Raw genomic sequence first — 19,476 nt, forward strand, 5'->3', positions numbered from 1 at the left:
ATTTTACACAGCAAGTGGCAATGACCTGGAACTCAATGCTTAACCTTAGAGGCCGATAATATCAAGTTCTGATGAATCAATTCATTCTGTCAGATCTTAATGTGATGTTTGGTTTCTGTTTCCAATCTGCAAATCCTTCCCATTTAATATACCAGGATGTTGCCTGGGATGAAACTTTTAAGTTGTGAAGAGAGGTTGGATAGACTTGGGTTGTTTTCGTTGGAGCAGAGAAGACTGAGCGGTGACCTGATCAAGGTGTACAAGGTTATGAAGGGCAAGGACAGGGTGGATAGGGAGCAGCTGATCCCCTTAGTTCAAGGATCAATCACCGGGGGACATAAATTCAAAGTGAGGAGCAGAAGGTTTAGGGGGGATGTGGGAAAACTTTTTTACCCAGAGGGTGGTGACAGTCTGGAATGCACTGCCTGGGAGGGTGGTGGAGGCAGGTTGCCTCACATCCTTTAAAAAGTACCTGGATGAGCAGTTGGCACGTCATAACATTCAAGGCGATGTACTGGTAAATGGGATTAGGTAGGTAGGTCAGGTTTTTCTCACGTGTCGGTGCAGACTCGATGGGCCAAAGGGCCTCTTCAGCACTGTGTGATTCAGTGATTCTGTGAAAAAGGAGTTTACAAACAATCCATCACTGTCAATACAGGACATAAATTGAGAAGAGACAAACATTTCTCTTGGATTGAGTTTGCTGTGTGTAAATCATCCCCTTCTCACCCCTTGTAAAAGGAGTTTCCAAAATCCATCCCTGTCAGTCCAGGATAGAAATGCACAACATTCTCTCCTCCTGCTACCTAGACCAGGAAGCTCGCGCATGCGCTCTTCTGCACATCGCCCCCCACTATAAAGATGGCGGCCGTTACCCTGGGCCTGGCGAAGAAAGAAAACCAGAATTTTCGGCCCGTTCTCTGCAACCGCAAACCCCGTACCTTGTTCGTTGCGGTCTTCAACCTGCACTGTGTCTTTATGAAGCCTCCCTGCCCACTCCGCTGGCTCCATTCCTCCTCACATACCCACTAACTCTGTTAGTTTGCGCCACTCGATATTCTCTCACCCGCCCTGAGCAGATTCGGTCACAGATCAGCCCTGCGCATGCTCATGAAACGGACCGCAATGCGCATGTGCGGCGTATTGCTGTCGTGAGAATAGGGCACATTTTGTCGCGCAGTGAATGCTGGGTGACCGCTCCGCCATTGAAGGGCAAAAATGTAGGATATAAACCTATGTCCTGTAATCAGATACGATGGGTGTCATTGGGGCAAGGCATAAAATTGTTGATTCAATTGATACAGCGACCAAATTGCTCTGGGCTCCACCATAATTCTCTCCTGGGTGCAATGAAAAGCAGAACAAACCCCTTGAGTTAGATCTGAACTCAGTGGAAGCTCAGCAGATGGAGTGAGTTGGTGGCTTTTAAACCGTCCTTTGCCAGTCGCAATCCTCTGATTGTGAATCAAGTCCTTTGAACCTTTAAAGATGGAGTGTTAACATGTGGGCAAACTGAATAAAGCCCTTTGCCTATCTGAATGGCCTCCCACCGGTGTCATGAAGCTGTTAATGTACATAATATTTTGGAAAATACTTTTCTTTTAAAATAGAGGTTTAGTCTGTGGGTGTGTCTTATGTGGATTAAGGCCAGCTAGCCTGGGTGCTTTGATGTGTGCTAGTTTTGAGATGTAAGAGAAATAACGTGCATTTGCATTTTTTAATAGCATTCAAAAAGTAGGGTGAAAACGGACACCTACCGAGCTGCTACCAAGCAATATATTTATATTTTTAATAAAATTGGTATTATGAAAGGTCTTTCATTGTTAAAAGGTGGTGTTCAAAGAGGCTGGTGGGGAAATGAGAATTTGCATTCAATCAGTGATAGTAGGTATAACAAGACAACCATTTTGGGTGTGCAGAACAGAGGCAACGTCAGATCAAAAGGCAGATGCAAGCCTCTAATTGAGGAACAAATGAAAAGAACCTCATTTTGAAGTTGTACGGTGATAGTGCTTTGCCTAGTGTTTGGTTAAGTCTATGGGTTGCTGTTGCCTTAATGGAGATTAGTTTGGGAATTAGTTAAATGTTCTGAGAGTAATGATTTGTAGCCATGTGTATATATATTTTAATCTGTTGTAAATTAATAAAATGTTTCATTTTGTTTAATTTAAAACTTCGAGAGCTGGTGGTCTGATTCCTGAATTTAGGGTCGCATCTCAAACATAACACTTAAAATGATAGATTGTGACAGTTGTTTAAGGTTTCCCTCTGGGAATTTTAAATAACTCCGCTTTACCAACTGCATCAGTAATAACACCAGGGAAACTGTGTTGCTGTGTCAGTAATTGGGATGATAGGGCAAATCCCTTTCCATTTCCGCCTAGTGAACAATATGTTTACAATGTGAACTGACCTGCACGTTATCAGCTCAGACATGGATCTCGAAATCTGCTGGTAATGAGTTCCACATCCTTAACACTACATAAGAACACGGAGCAGGAGTAGGCCATTAGGCCCCTCAAGCCTGCTCCGTCATTTAATAAGATCATGGCTGACCTGACAGTAACCTGAAATCTGTACCCCGTCTACCCCCGATAACCTATCAACCCCTTGCTTACCAAGAATATATCCATCTCTGCCTTAAAAATATTCAAAGACTCTGCTTCCATAGTCTTTTCAGGAAGTGAGTTCCAAAGACTCATGACTCTCTGAGAAAAAAAAAACTTTGCCTCTCTGTTTTAAATGGGTGACCGCTTATTTTTAAACAGTGACCCCTAGTTCTAGATTCTCCCACAAGAGGTAACATCCTCTCAACATCCGCCCTGCCAGGTACGCTCAGAATCTTATATGTTTCACTAATCAGGTAAAGAAAAGCAACATATTGCAGATGCTGGTCATCTGAAATAAAAACAGAAAATACTGGAATTCTTAGCAGACCTGGTAGCCTCTGTGGAGAGATAAACATAGTTTTCATATCAGGTCTGTAATCTTTCATCGGAACTGCATTACATCTGAACTATAAATTATGCCTCTCAAATCAAAAATGCTGCCAGATGTAGTCAAGGAACTCAAAGAGAAAATGAAAATCCGCTTTGAGGAATGGAATCAGAGAATGTAGGGTGAACAGTCCGACTGACCAGAGACAGTCAAGACACCTTCCTCTTCTTTAAGACGCTGGAACATTGACTCTGATGTTATCTGTGAAATTAACTGATCCGAGACATTTAAATGATTCTCGTTATTGCACATCAGGAATCCAAAGCTAATATCTGCTTCGGGACAATCAGAATACTTGGAAACAGACAATACAGCGAGAGGCTTGAAGGGAGATGGCATCGGTTGTAGGAGAGCTGGTTCCCGGTGATATGGTTGGGCCTGCAGTGGGTGGGATCAGAGTGTTTCCATGTGTTCACAATGAATGACCCAACTTTTATTTTGGAAGCGCAAGACGGATAGAGAGCGATAGTTATCTGGGTAATAGCAATCTGAAGATTTGACTCATTGACACTCTGGTTAGGATACTTTGTAGACTGAACTTGTATAAGTCTCTGAGGCACAATTGGTCAGTGTGTTTTCTTGTTAACTGAAAGGTTGGTGATTCAAGTCCATCCAGGAGTGAAGACTTTACTGTTTTCCCCCCATCAGCATTCTTTGTCACGCAGTTCCGGGTTGTCATTGGGTACGTGGGCTACAGATAATATCCCCAAAACGGTTCCAGATCTACTGTTGTCCAGTGAGCTCCCGCACAAACAGCTTTTTGAAAAATATTATTTTTCTGTCAAATATACTGAGAAAAGATTTGTACGAACTATGTACCTTCATCTAACCCAGTAGAAATGTAAGAAATTATTGGTTTCAGACAAACCCATCAACGATTCCCTCATCTTCAGCTCCACCGTGAGTGAGACAGGGAAAAGCAGCAATATTCCAGCCCCACACTCTCCAATCACCCGCTGCCAGCAGAAAGCGGCGACTGCAGCTTCAATCAGCGGGTTACTGCCCATCCCTGGAACGCGAGATACTCCAACCCGGACCAAACCTCCCAATACACCGAGCACAGGCTCAGGAAAACACAGGTAGATTATATCCTCCGAGCAGCATTTACAGAATTCCAGAGTGAGTGAGTCACAAATAAAAATCGCGCCACCTTTCCAAGTCTTTTCACTGTAAAATTCCTTCATTGTATTGAAAATCTGACTGTTGAAGATCTGAAAATGAGCACCATGGGATTTGTGTGACTGAGTTACTTGTTTTCCATTGTTTGTCCGTCAGGTTTGCAATTCAATTTGTGTGGATGTTGACGATAATCTGATTTCAAAATGAGTTCATAAAGCAGATAAATATTAAATCCAGGAACAAATCCTGAGGAAAATGGATCACAATGTTTGGAAGGAGGCGCAGCTAAGAAGTGGAAGATGTGAATGATGTTATTAATGATTGATAGGAATGCATTGCAACCTTGGGGCTTTTGTAGGGTGATTACCTTACACACTTTGATATTCGGAACAAGCTGAGGTATCAGGTTGAAAGCAACAAGTATCTCCATTTGTGTTGGGATATGAAGCGGACCTTGATCACTTGCCCAGCTAGCTCAGTCGACAGAACATGTGACTCTTAACCTCAGTGTCGTGTGTCTGAGCCCCACGCTGGTCGCTGTGGGACTTTTAAAATCTTGCTTCTTTCAAAAAGGGGAAAAAAACTCCAACTAATCGCTGCCAGGCAGGCATTCACCATTGAAAGCAACTGGCAGACATCAAATTCGAAGCACTTTCATGTCGCATCTCTTTCTGCTTCTGTCCCTGTCTCGTGTCCAGCTCCCAGGTCAATTAGCTGCTGGATGCAGACAGAGTCAGTTCGTGGGAAAATAAGACGCAAGGTGATAGGTTTGCAGAAAACTTTGCAGGGTAAAAGGACACCAGGATCTCATCTTCCTGATCCTCCCAGATTCTGATTACAGGAATGTGCACAGTGCCTATTATCCACAGTCACACTTTCCTTCTAGTCCGTTCGTACGTTGTACGAGCACATTCTAGTACGTTGTTCAGCTTTGAAATTGTTCATATTTTCACACTGGATTTCAATGTGAAGAAAGCAGAGCTGTGATAAGCTTATATTGTTCAGCAGATGCACTGCAAGAAGGTACATAACAGGCTGATGATAACAGTACTCTTTGGACGTGGTGAGCTCCAGTGAAGAATTGGCACCATTCATGTGTCGTTCAATTAGTCTCGTGACAAACCTGGTACTAGAAATGACAAGAAAATTCGCTGAATTTTCTCCATGTTTTGCCTTGTTAAGTGCCGAATATAAGTAAGAAAGTACATCTCGCTCGAATGGGTTAATGAATGGCAGAATGACCCGTGCTGTTGGGAAACATAAAATTATAAAAGTTAGAGCAAAGAAAGAGGCCATTCGTGCTGCTTTCAAAGAGCAGGGTGATTGATCAGGAGTGATAGTTGTGCCAGTACAATCAGTAGGGAGCAACATTTGTCCTCCTCCCACCCATATTTTGCCTCGCACCAACATCTCTGGTCAGTGCTTTACAACCAGCCCTACTCTTCAGACATTCCCTCACTCCGCCTCTGTGTTCTCCACTTGTTCCAAGTGTGATTTTTCCAGCTCCGAGGCGATACTCTCACTCTTCTGCTTCTGGCAGAGATGCTAAATATTTTCAATCAATAAGTTATCAATACTTGCTTAAACAATTTCTCAAAATCCACAAACCTTCATTCTCTGACCGGGAATCGAACCCTTGACGCAGCAGTGAAAGCGCTAAATTCTAACCACTAGACCATCAGGGAAGCAACCAAATCATTTCTCGAGCTGGCTTATCTATGCTGCTTTTGCATCTTTTTGTTCCATCTCAAATCTCTTAAACCACAAAACTGCCTGTTTAGGTTCAACACAAACGATTTCTTCAGCCAATGAAAATAACGGTATCTGTGAGCTGTAACATGAAATTGACAGTGAGGTGAAATAGTCCCACGAGCTGCTCATGTGTAACTTTCAATTTCCCAAAACCCTCCACCCTATTCGCTGTTGGTCCAATGGAAGCGCCGATTCCTGGTCAGTTGTCATCAGGGAAACTACCAATAAACTGGACATTTGGCTTTTTTTTCATTCCCGATCTCTTCACCAGAGAAAACTTTCTCCGACTAAATGTCTTGTTAAACTTGAACACAAGTGACTTCTACACTAATGAGAAGCACCATTGCTGTTAGCTGGAACATGAAGTCGATACTTTCCTACTTTAAGACAGTTCTTAAAGTCTCCCCCTTTGACCGAGCTTTTAGTCATCTGACTGAATATGTGGCTCAGTGTCACACTTTGTTATATAATGCTCCTGGGGAGCGCCTTGTGACGTTTCATTTGGTTAAAGGTGCTTCAGAAATATAAGTTGTTGTTGTAGGATATACATAGAAAGGGCCAATCTCTCATTATATCTTTCATGCTGATATTTTTCTTTGTTTTATCCATTCTCGGGATGTGGGCATCGCTGGCTGGGCCAGCATTTATTGCCCATCCCTAGTTGTCCTTGAGAAGGTAGTGGTGAACTGCCTTCTTAAACCGCTGCAGTCCGTGTAGTGTAGGTACACCCACAGTGTTGTTAGAAAAGGAGTTCCAGGATTTTGACCCAGCGACAGTGAAGGAATGGCAATATATTTGCAAGTCAGGATGGTGAGTGACTTGGAGGAGAACTTCCAGGTGGTGGCATTCCCATCTACCTGCTGCCCCTGTCCTTATAGATGGTTACGGTCGTGGGTTTGGAAGGTGCTGCCTAAGGAGCCTTGGTGAATTCCTGCAGTGCACCTACAACGCTGCTTAGGTGCGTCGGTGGTGGAGAGAGTGAATGTTTGTGGATGCGGTGCCAATCAATTGGGCTTCTTTGTCCTGGATGGTGTCAAGCTCCTTGAGTGTTGTGGGTGCTGCACTCAGCAAGGCAAGTGGAGAGTATTCCATCATACACCTGACTTGTGCCTTGTAGATGGCTTTGGGAGAGTCAGGAGATGAGTTACGCATCGCATGATTCCTAGCCTCTGACCTGTTCTTGTAGCTACAGTATTTATATGGCTAGCCCAGTTTAGTTTCTGGTCAATGGTAACAACGAGGATATTGACACTGGGGGATTCAGTGATGGTAATGCCTTGAACATCAAGGGGCAAAGAATGGATTCTCTCCTGATGGAGATGGTCATTGCCTGATACTTGTGTGGCACGAATGTTATCTGCCTCTTGTCATCCCAAGCCTGGATACTATCCAGGCCTTACTGCATTTGGACATAGACAGCTTCAGTATCTGAGGATCATCAGCGAACATCCCCACTTCTGACCTTATGATGGGCGGAAAGTCATTGATGGAGTAGCTGAAGATGGTTGGACTGAGGACACTACCCTGAGGAACTACTGCAAAGATGTCCTGGAACTGAGATGACTGACCTCGAACAAGCACAACCATCTTCCTTTGTGCTCGGCATGACTCCAACTAGTGGAGAGTATTCCCCCGTGATTCCCATTGACTTCAGTTTTGCTAGGGCTCCCTAATGCCACACTCGGTCAAATGTTGCAATGATGTCAAGGGCAGTCACTCTCACCTCACCTCTGGAGTTCAGCTCTTTTGTCCATGTTTGAACTAAGGTTGTAATGAGATCAGGAGCTGAGTGGCCCTGGCGGAACCCAAACCGGGCATCAGTGAGCAGGTTATTGCTAAGTAAGTGCTGCTTGATAGCATTGTCAGTGACCCCTTCCATTACTTTACTGATGGCAGAGAGTAGACTGATGGGGCGGCAATTGGCTGAGTTAGATTTGTCCTGCTTTTTGTTTGCAGGACATACCTTTGCAATTTTCCACATAGCCGGATAGATGCCAGTGTTATAGCTGTACTGGAACAGCTTGGCTAAGGGCGCAGTAAGTTCTGGAGAACAAGTTTTCAGTACTATTGCCAGAATATTGTCAGGGTCCATAGCCTTTGAAGTACCCAGTGCCTTCGGTCGCTTCTTTATATCATGTGGGATGAATCGAATTGGCTGAAGACTGGCATCTGTGATGCTGGGGACCTCTGGGGGATGCCGAGATGGACCATCCACTCGGCACTTCTGGCTGAAGATTGTCGCAAATGCCTTATCTTTTCCACTGATGTACTGGGCTCCCCCATCATTGAGTTTGGGGATATTTGTGGAACCTCCATCTCCAGTGAGTCGTTTAATTGTCCACCACCATTCTCGACTGAATGTCACAGGACTGCAGAGCTTAGATCCGATTCATTGGTTGTGGGATCACTTAGCCCTGTCCATCATTTGCTGCTTATGCTGTTTGGCATGTAAGTAGCCCTTTGTTGTATCTTCACCAGGTTGACACCTCATGTTTAGGTATGCCTGGTGCTGCTCCTGACATGCCCTCCAGCACTCTTCACTGAACCAGGGTTGATCCCCTGGCTTGCTGGGGATGGTACAGTGGGGGATATGCAGGGCCATGAGGTTACAGATTATGTTCAAGTACAATGCTGCTGTTACTGATGGCCCACAGCGTCTCATGGATGCCCAGTCTAGATCTATTCGAAATCTATCCCATTTAGCATGGTGGTAGTGCCACACAACACGATGGAGGACATTGTTAATGTGAAGACGGGTTGATGTCACTCCTGTCAATACTGTTATGGACAGATGCATCTGAGGCAGGCAGGTTGATGAGGATGAGGTCAAGTATGTTTTTCCCTCACCACTTGCTGTAGACCCAGTCTATCAGCTATGTTATTTAGGACTCAGCCAGCTAGGTCAGTAGTGGCACTACCGAGCCATGCTTGACGATGGACATTGAATTCTCCCACCCAGAATACATTGTGCGCCCTTGCCACCTCCATGAGGTGTTCAACATGGAGGAGCACTGATTCATCAGCCGAGGGAAGATGATACGTGGTAATCAACACAAGGCTTTCCTTGCCCACATTTGACCTGTTTCCAGGAGGCTTCATGAGGTCCGGAATCAATATTGAGGACTCCCAGGGCAACTCCCTCCCGACTGTGCCGCCACCTCTGCTGGGCCTGTCCTCGGTGGGAAAGGATATACCCAGAGATGGTGGTGTCTGAGGCATTATCTGTACGGTACGATTCCATATGTCAGGCTGTTTGCTTGACTAGTCTGTTAGGCAGATGTTGGTAAGGAGTACTTTGCAGGGTCGACAGGGCTGAGATTGCCATTGTCGCTTCCAGTGCCTTGGTCAAATATTGGGTAGTCCGTTCATTCCTTTTATGTGTCTTTGTTACAATTGAGTGGTCATTTCAGGGGCTATTTTAAGAGTGAACCACAGTGCTGTGGGCCTGGAGTCACGTGTGGCCAGACGAGGTAAGATTTCCTTCCCTAAAGGGCATTAGTGAACCAGACGGGTTTTTACAGCAATCCACACTCGTTTCACCAATTACAGTGGAAATATCACAGTCGAGGACAAACACAGAGGCAGAGTGTGGGAATGAAAGAGGAAGAGAAGGGATTCGAACCCGGAGTGTTACCCTGGCTCCCTTGACTATTAGTCCAGCGACAATACCATTCTATTAGCTTTCCTAATTACTTGCTATGTTTGCATGCTAACCATTACATCTCAGAGCACGGCAATCTTTCACCATTTAGATAATATACTTTTTCATTCTTCCTGTCAAAATGGACAATTTCACATGTGCCCACATTATATTCCATTTACCAGATCTTTATCCATTCACTTAATCTATCTATGTCCCTTTTCAGGTCCTTATGTCAACTCCACAAATTACTTTTCCAACTATCTTTCTGTCGTCAGCATATTTAGCAACCATTCCTTGGGCAATCATCCAACTCATTTATACACATTGTAAAAAGCCGAGTCCCCAGCACTGATCCCTGTGACATACCACTGATCCTGCCAACAAGAAAGTGAGCCATTTTTCTTAATCTCTTTTCCTGTTAGCTAGCCAATCTTCTATCCATTCCAATCTGTTACCCCCTCCACTATGAACTTTTACTTTCCACAAAAAACACTTGATGTGTCACTTTATAAAATGCCTTCTGGAAGCCGAAGTGCAGCACATCCACCAGTTCTCCATTATCCATGATATATGCTAATTCAAAGAACTCTAACAAATTGGTCAAAGACGATTTTCCTTTAACAGAACCCTGTTGACTCTGCCTGATTACCTTGAACTTTTTAATGTGTTCTGCCATAACGTCACTAAAATAGCATCGAACCTTTTGTTTCCTGTCTCACTCAGTTTTTGAGCCAACGTGTTACATTTGTTGTTTTCCAATCTCATGGAATCTTGCCCAAATATAGGGAATTTGGAAAATTAAAACGAATACATCAAATATCAGATAAATCTGGGATGTTACTTGTCTCCTCTGAACTGCGCAGGCACCTGGCTGGAATGTTAAGCGGTGACGTCATGCAGCAGCACTTTGGGTCTTTGTTTTGAAGAAATGGAATTCGGCTGTTCTCATTAGGAATGCTGGAGACAGACTGATCAACAATGTCATCATCAAATGGCACAGCGCAGTAAGAGAGCCTTCCACTCATCCTTTCTATGCCTAAGCTTTTTACAAAGAGCCTCCTCATTCATCCGATTTTCCTTCCTTCTCTGCATAACCCCGATTTCCCCCTCTCAACTTATTCTCCAATTTCACTTGGAAAATACTGATTTAATAAAAATGATATTGAAAGATGAGAAGGAGCTTCTACGGTGCCCAGTCTGCTAAATTCTGCAGCGTTACCAAAGTTTCCTTGACTCAATGACACCAAGAATTGTACTTATGATTATTACGTAGCTTTTGAACAAAAAAAGTACTTAAACTGTTGATTTGGAAATAACGAAATTTATTCTGATCAAGCATCTCCTCGTTTTCTCAGTCGATATATACAATCTTATTGTTCTTGCTGTAGAACCTGTTGGGAAAGGTTTGCTACAGCTATACAAAGCCCTGGTTAGGTCACAAATAGAGGACTGTGTATAGTTCTGGGAACGGCACCTTATAAAGGATCAATATTTGCATTGAAAGTTTCAGGGGAGCCGCATTGATTAAGTTGGTGGGTTTTGGAAATAGGAAGTTGTACATCTGCAACTATTACATTGAGGAAACCAAACGCAGACTGGGTGACCACTTTGCAGATCACCTTCAATCTGTCCACAAGCATGACCCAGGCCTTCCTGTCGGTTACCATTTCATCACCCCATCCTGCTCTCATGCCCACATGTCTGTCCTTGGCCTGCTGCAATGTTCCAATGAAACCCAACGCAAACTGGAGGAACAGCACCTCATTTTCTGCATAGGCACTTTGCAGCATTCTGGACTTAACATTAGTTGAACAACTTCAGACCATGAACTCTCTCCTCCATTTACACACTTCTTAAAATCCCTTTATAAAAATGTATTTTATTTACTTATTTTTTTACTCATTTATTCATTATTTCATCCCCCTTTTTATCCCTTTTCAATCTTTTTTTCCCAACTACCTCCCTCTCTTCCGACCCCACCCCAACTCCAAAAGCGCCATCTGTTACTCGTTCCATGTTGTTCTTTCCCAGAGTGCTGACCCTTGTTCTGCTATTCACACATTCTGCTTTCGTACTTTTATGCAACTATCAGCACCTTCTTCAGCCCTCACCACTGCCATTAACACTCCCTTTTTATTGTGTCCTTGATACGTTTGTCAGTCTCTCCTTAGCTCCCACCTCTCGCTGACATTCTACCCAGCTTCACCTGCTCTATCCTACCCGCCCCCTCCCCACCCTGCCCCACTTGAACAGTTTAAACCCCATCACTTTTTACTTCTCTTCAGCTCTGAAGAGTGGTCACATGGAATCGAAACGTTAACACTGTTTCCCTCTCCACAGATGCTGTCAGACCAGCTGAGTTTTCCCAGCATTTTCTGTTTTTATAATATATAAGAGGTGCTTGGCTAACAAGACGGCAGACGGAGAAAAATGTTGCAAAGACTGAAGTAACTCACTTGGTCGTAAAAGTAATTTTTAAAAAGCAACAAAGCAGGACATGTTTCAAAAGGTGAGAAAGTTGTGTGTTGATGTGCAAAGAGACTTGGCTATGCTTGTATAAGGAAGACAGGAAGTTGTATTAGTTCCTGCAGCAGCGTGTTCGACCAACTGAAAGTTTGGTGGTTCAAAACCACTCGGGGACCAAACTTCCGATTCTCCACCCACCCCCCGCCATCAACACTCATTGTCATACGGATCTGTGTTGTCAATGGCGGCAAGAAAATTTTCCACAAATGTTGCCAGTTCTAATGTGAGTTTCCAACCAGAGAATCTTCCGCGTGTAAAGGAAATGTGATAACTACTAAGCTACGACAGCAACATGCAGCTCTTTGCAGAACATCAAACTATGCTGTCTTATTGCACTGCAGGACCTTGTTTTGTGGAAGTACAATTCGGTGGAAAACCTTAGCCATGCAGCAGAGAAATTGATCTAACATTAGAATCATCAGGCGACAGAGCACATCAGCAGCTCATTCAACACCTCACACATGTGCGAACAAACTTACGGAAAATCCGCCCCCATCTTTCCCTCTAATTTCCGAGCCATGCATTTTTCAGAAGATCATTCAAAACCTGGAGAAGTATAAATGTCACTTTGTTTTGAGATGATGCATCCGGTTACTATTTAACAACAAACAGGAATGATGCAACCTTTCCCTACATTTAATACTGTTAATGCTTCAAGCGGGGAAACTTTCCGTGTGTGAGAGACCGTGATCCCTATTACCCTACACAAACCCTGCAATGTAGCGGAGAAACTTTCCGTGTGTGAGAGACCGTGATCCCTATTACCCTACACAAACCCTGCAATGTAGCGGGGAAACTTTCCGTGTGTGGGAGACCGTGATCCCTATTACCCTACACAGACCCTGCAATGTAAAGAGCCCAATTTCACACACACAAGACAGAGAGTCGGGATTTTTCAGGTTGGAAAGACGTAACTAGTGGAGTGCCACAAGGATCAATCCTAGGGCCTCAATTATTTACTATCTATATTAATAACTTGGAGGAGGGGCAGAGTGTAATGTATCCAAATTTTCTGACGATACAAAAATAGGTAGGAGTGCATTTTGTGATGAGGACATAAGGAATCTGCAAGGGGGTATAGATTGGTTGAGTGAGTGGGCAAAAAACTTGGCAGATGGAGTTTAATGTAGGAAAGTGTTTGGACGGAAGAATCAAAAGGCAGTCTATTATTTAAATGGAGAGAGACTCCAAAAAAGTGCAGCACAGAGGGATCTGGGTGTTCTTGTGCATTAAACACAATAGGTTAGCATGCAGGTGCAGCAAGTCATTAAGAAGGTAAATGGAATTTTGACCTGTTTTGCTCGTGGTTGGAGTTTAAAAATCTGGAAGTCTTGTTACAACAGTGCAGGGTGTTGGTGAGGCCGCATCTGGAGTACTGTGTACAATTTTGGCCCCCGTATTTAAGAAAGGATATACTGGCATTGGAGGCAGTTCAAAATAGATTCAGCAGGTTACTTTTTGGGATGAAGAACAGCGAAACAGGTTAAACCTTTATTCATTAGAGTTTAGAAGAATGAGGGGTGATCTTATTCAAACCTACAAGATTCTGAGGAGTCTTGACAGGTTCATGTAGAGAAGGCGTTTCCACTCGATCTAGGGAACATAGTTACAGAATAAGGGAGCACTAATTTAAAACTGAGATGCAAAGGAATTTCTTCTCTCAGAAGGTAGTAAATGTCTGGAATTCTCTACTCCAGAGAGTTGTAGAGGCTAGATATTTGAAAGTATTAAAAGGGGAGGTAGATAGATTTTTGAAATATCGGGGAATTGGGGGCTATGAGGAGCTGACACGAAAGAAGAGTTGAGGCCTGGGCAGATCATCCATGATCTTATTGAAAGGCTTGAGGGGCCTTTCCTGCTCCTTCTTCTCATGTTCTTATGTTCATTTGAAACGTGTCTCTGGTGAAAGGGGTCGGAAATAAAAATAAAATGCACAGGTAACATAGATAAGCCAGGTTGTAAAAATTTAGCGTAGCTTCCCTGGTGGTCTAGTGGTCAGGATTCGGCGCTTTCACCGCCGTGGCCCGGGTTCGATTACCGGTCAGGGAATGATAATTTGTTGACCTCGTGCAAACAATGAAAAAGAGTTTGGATAATTCCGTTAGAGAAATGCCGATCACCTTAGCCGGAATCAGTGGCGTGGGACCTTGAACTTTGCACCAGAGTTGGAAATGTCATCCGGTTACACCCGGTAAGGAACAAACACAGGGGTCAAGATAGTGAATGAGAGAAGGGCTGTGATCGGCTGCAAAGCGCTGACAATAGAGAGGATGCTGCACGGCAAAATTTAGCGGTAAGAGGGAAGATTTTACCGTTTACATCGGCACAAATATCTCCCAGATCTGGTCCCAAATCTCGTGTTAAATGAGGAGAAAACTCCTCGCTTAATCTTCCACTTCTTAGCTGCACCTCCTTCCAAACATTGCAAACTCCCCCTGCATTTTCCATCCTGATATTTTTCTCTGTAACATTTTGATATGAAACTGCACAGCTAATGTGAATAAAGTGTGTGGTGGAAAAAATGTGTTCACCGCCTCGGGAACTGAACCACATTGACACACACAGAGGGACACACACAGACATATACACCGAGAGTGACAGAAGACAAGGGTTTGTCTCTAAGGAGAGACAAAGACCCAGAAAGCAAACATGTCACCAACCTGGCTCGGTTTTTGTTCCCCTACGACAAGTTTCGTGAACGTTTTCATGAATGAACGGAAATAGGAAAACCCCCTTGGACGATTTAGTGCTTGGATGGATTTGATTGAATCTAACCGAGAATTAACTCTGTAGACACAGAGTTAAAACCAGGAATAATGAGCAGCGGGGAAACCCCAATGGATTTGAACTCCATCGCCTTAACCACTCGGCCACGGCAACTGACCCTATGGACAGGTTAATGTTGTTGGTATATAAGATGACTACAGCAGAGAGGCGGACTTTCGGCCCATCTTCTCCGTGCTGGCTGTCTGGAAGAAAACTCAACTACTTCCACTGCCGTGCATTCTCACAAAAGCAATTAATATTTGTATTGCCTCTCCTCCTTCCAGTTAAAATTAAACCCAATACACGCCCGCATTCACTTTGAGCTGGCACTTTGTCATCAGAGGAGAGCATTCAAAGTTACCCACAGCTGAACCACCTGTAACTTTGGCAGCGGATCCACAAATATGGACCTGAATCCAGCGCCTGAGGCCGTTCGGCCAGGCTACCTCTCTCAACCTACTGTTTTCCGTCGCCTTGATGGTGTTTCCACTGAACACTAAACATTAAAAACATCGAAAAAGGAACAGGAATTAGCCATCAGCCCCCTCGAGCCTCCGCTACCACTTAAGAAGTTCATGTCAGATCCCCAAACTCAGCACCAATTTCCCATCTGATCCCGATAGCCCTTCATTCACTTAAAGTCCAAACATTTATCCATCTCAGCCTTCAATATACTCATCGACTGAGGATCCACAGAGCTCCAGGCTACAGAATTCCAAAGATTCACAAGCCTTTGGGTGAAGAAATGTCTCCTCACCTCAGTCCTAAATGGCTGACACATTATCCGGAGAATGTGAGTCCAGTTCTAGACGCTCCAGACAGGGGAAAACAGCCTCTCAGCATGTTCACTGTCACTCAGGAATCAACCCAGTGAACCTTGGTTGCACACAGACAGCGAGTGAATGGAGGGAACAAAGAGCACAAAAGTGAACAGAGATCGAGACACAGGCAGAGAGACTGAGAGAGTGAAAGAGAGCGAGGCAGATATACAGGGACAAAAAGAGGCAGACAGAGGGAGAGAGAGTGGTAGACACTGAAAAGAACAGATACACTTCACCATTCCACATGATTGTTAACTTAGATTGACAGACAGAAAGAGAGAAATAAAGACTTACATTTAAACAGACCCTTTCACCAACCCAGGACAACGGGAAGCCCTTTAGAGTCAATGAAATCTTTTTGAAATGTAGTCACTGTTGTAATCTAAAAGCAGAGAGAGTTTGACAAAAATGCTGATTCAGTAGATGAGAAAATTCGATCTTAAGAAATCCATCTCAATGTAGAATCTTTCTTTCAATCTCCTAAACATTTCATGGTTTGTTTGATGCAGATTCAGCAGGTGTAAATCTGCAGGTGAGTGAATAAATTTCACCTCGAATCCCTGACGAAACAGGGACAAAGCATCCCGTTTCTAACAGGTCCTCTCTCAGCCTTCTCTTTTCTAGAGAAAAGAGCTTCAGGCTGTTCAGCCTTTCCTGGTGATTATAACCTATCCGTTCCTGGAACATTTGTGAATCAACTTTTATATTTCTGTTCCTTCCGACACCCGACAGCAGTAGAAACAGTTCCTAATGTCCGAGTGATTTCAGTTTGGACTATCTGTATTTAAAAATTCATTCTCTCGATGTGTCCATTGCCTTAGCCACTCAACCACAAGGACTCGGTGTCTGTCTGTTTAAATGTTGCTCAGTGACAATTTCGTTCATCCTCCACTTTGTACCTAATCGACCCTCAGAAGCTGAAAAGTCTTCATTCAAAAAAAAGAAAGAAAGCTCCTCTTGTATATTTTAAAACTGCTCTTTTTATTCTCTGTACCACCTTAATATGAAGCCACACAACTAACGTGAATAATGTTTGGATGGTGAAATGGGGAACTGAACCGCATTGAAACACACACAGGAATATACACTGAGACTGACAGAGGGCAAGGGTTTGTCTCTAAGGCGAGGCAAACATCCAGAAAGCAAGGCTTTGTTTTTGTCCCATTTCTAGCTGTAACTTTTCTGAACGCTTGCAGATGAATGGAAATTAGAGAACGCTGGGGGTTTTGGATGTTTTTTATTCAACTTAGTCGAAATTTAATTGTGCAGGTACACTGTAAATTTCAGGAATGATAAGAAGAGTAGTTGTCAGGATTCCAGCCCACCTGTGGAGACCCCAATAGATTCAAAACCTGTTGCCTTAGCAAGACAGTCGCGAATCCAAGCCCCAGATTTGCTTGAATGTAGTTTGTATAAAATCATAGACGGCTACATCAGACGGTCATTCAGCATATTGTTCACATGCCGACTCTCTGGAAGAGCAACTCACCGACTGCAATTCCACACCCCGCCTTTTTCCGACAGCAACTCATATTTATATTGTCTCTCCTCATTCCCCCGATCAAAGTAAAACACCGCACACTCCGCTGGGTTTAATGTGAGTTGGGATCTGTTGGTTCAAATTGGACAGCTGCAGATCCTAAAAGGAAGGTAACTTGAACGTTTGGCGACGGTGGGATTCGAATGGAATCTATGTTTCTATAGAGACTGGAGCCTTAATCCAGCGGCTTAGACCACTCAGCCACGCCAACAGTTTCTAAAGGGCTAGACATAATTTACTTCACTGGTCTTGCCAACGAAAAGAACAGAAGCAAAGGAGTAGGGCGGGTGGTGGGGGGGGTCATTGGGAAACTAGAACCAGCTCCGCCAGTGAATCAGATCATCCTGCACTTTGTAACAAACAGAAATCATCTCCACTGCTAACTTCTTTTTTCAATGTTTCATTATTTCGATGTTTCAAATGATGTTTATTTTTTTCCTTTGTGACTCTGCGTGTTTACTCAATGAAATGTTGGTAATAGGTAATGAGATTGTAAATGTTGACTGAGAAAAATGAGGAGATGTTTGGTCAGGGTAAATATTTTTTGATAATTCGATTTGGCATCAACGATTTCAAAAAATTTGAAAACTGTCAAAGGTTTCAGAATCCAACTCTTCATGTCATTGGGTCAGGAAAACTTTGTTAACTTTCAGACATTGTGCATAGACACAGCAGAGGGCCCTGCATCTCTTTCAATATTGTTTTTTCTTAACGCAGAGTTTTCAAAATGGAATTGGACAATGACTTGAAAGGGAGAAAAAGATCAGGGTTATGGAAAGAGACAAGTAAATTGAGATTAACTAGAAAGCTCGTTAAACAAAACTAACATAGATTGATTGTCCGAAAGACCTCTTGTAGAGCTGTGCCATTTGATGATGATATTGTTGATCAGTCTGTCTCCAGCATTCCTAAAGAGAACAGCCAAATTCCATTTCTTCAAATCAAATATCCAATGTGCTGCTGCATGACGTCACCGCTTAACATTTTAGTGAAGCCAATTGAGCCTTTGTGCTGTTTTCTGTTTCTGTGGTGCAGTGATTTTCATGCTTGTCTAACACATGAAACGTTCTCCGGTTCAAAACTGGGCAGAGCCATAATCATAATTTGTGGGTTCACGTTGAAGCCACGTGACCTGGTCAGTGTTTATCCCTCAACCAAGAGCACATGATCTGCTCATTGTGACGTGCCTGCTTTTGGCTGTTTCCTGAGCGGTGATTGGCTGCCGTGTTCCCTGCATTACAACAATGACTCCACTTCAATAAAAGCAAAACTGCGGAAATCTGGAAAGGAAAACAGAAAATACAGGAAAAACTCAGCAGGCCTGACAGCATCTTTTGAGAGAGAAACCTGCTGAGTTTTCCAACATTGTCTGTTTTTATTTCTTAATTGGCTGGAAGGTGGTTTGAGACATCCACTGGTCTGGAATAGCGCTATTAAAATGCAAGTCTGTCCTTCTTTAATTATCTTAAATCCCATTCCTCTGGTTACTGACCCCCGTCAGTGGAAACAGTTTCTCCCCATCTGCTCCATCAAACCGCCCCGTCCCCGTTGCCCCCACCCCCATCACTTTGAGCAGCTCCGTGAAATCTCCGTTTAACCTTCTTTGCTCCATAGAGGACAATCCCGGTCTCCATAAACTCTCCACAAAACTGAATTTCCTCATCTCTGGACATGATGCAATGCGGAGGATTGAGACGAGATTTTAGAAAATATTGTCAGTTGGCAGGTCGGAAAATGGAGAAAGAACCAAAACAGAACTCTCAGTCTCCAGCTTTGTGAATCTTCAGATATTCTTTGGGAACCGGAATCAGAGGAGAATGAAGGGTGAACTGTCCGACTGACCAGAGACAGTCAAGGCACCTTTCCCTTCTTTAAGACGTTGGAACATTGACCCCATGTTATCAGTGAAATTAGCTGATCTGAGACATTGAAAGGATTCTCGTTACTGCACCTCAGGAATTCAAACTTAATATCGGCTTTGGGACAATCAGAATACTTGGTAACAGACAAGACAGAGAAAGACTCGAAGGAAGACGGCACCGGTTGTAGGAGAGCTGGTTCCCGGTGACAGGGATGTGTTTGCAGTGGGTGGGATCAGACTGTTTCCATGTATCCACAATGAATGTCCCACCCTTTATTTTGGAAGAGTAAAACTGATAGAGAATAATTGTCATTCCTGGAGCAGCAATCTGAAACTTTAACTTGATGACACCATTATAAGCAGTTGCATCGGTCTCTGTGGCGCAATTGGTCAGCGCGTTCGGCTGTTAACCGAAAGGTTGGTGGTTCGAGACCACCCAGGGACGAAACTT

At 43.7% G+C, this 19,476-nt stretch overlaps 2 non-coding genes across 2 annotated transcripts; both read left to right on the forward strand.

Moving 5' to 3' along the window:
* The first annotated feature begins 14,014 nt into the window (after positions 1 to 14,014).
* Positions 14,015 to 14,086, forward strand: trnae-uuc (transfer RNA glutamic acid (anticodon UUC)). The gene has a single exon. It is a non-coding gene; the product is annotated as a tRNA-Glu (tRNA).
* A 5,310-nt stretch (positions 14,087 to 19,396) lies between these two features.
* Positions 19,397 to 19,470, forward strand: trnan-guu (transfer RNA asparagine (anticodon GUU)). The gene has a single exon. It is a non-coding gene; the product is annotated as a tRNA-Asn (tRNA).
* The last annotated feature ends 6 nt before the right edge of the window (positions 19,471 to 19,476 follow it).

Source organism: Cetorhinus maximus, chromosome 23 (genome assembly GCF_964194155.1).
Source record: "Cetorhinus maximus chromosome 23, sCetMax3.hap1.1, whole genome shotgun sequence".
Classification (NCBI taxonomy): Eukaryota; Metazoa; Chordata; class Chondrichthyes; order Lamniformes; family Cetorhinidae; genus Cetorhinus; species Cetorhinus maximus.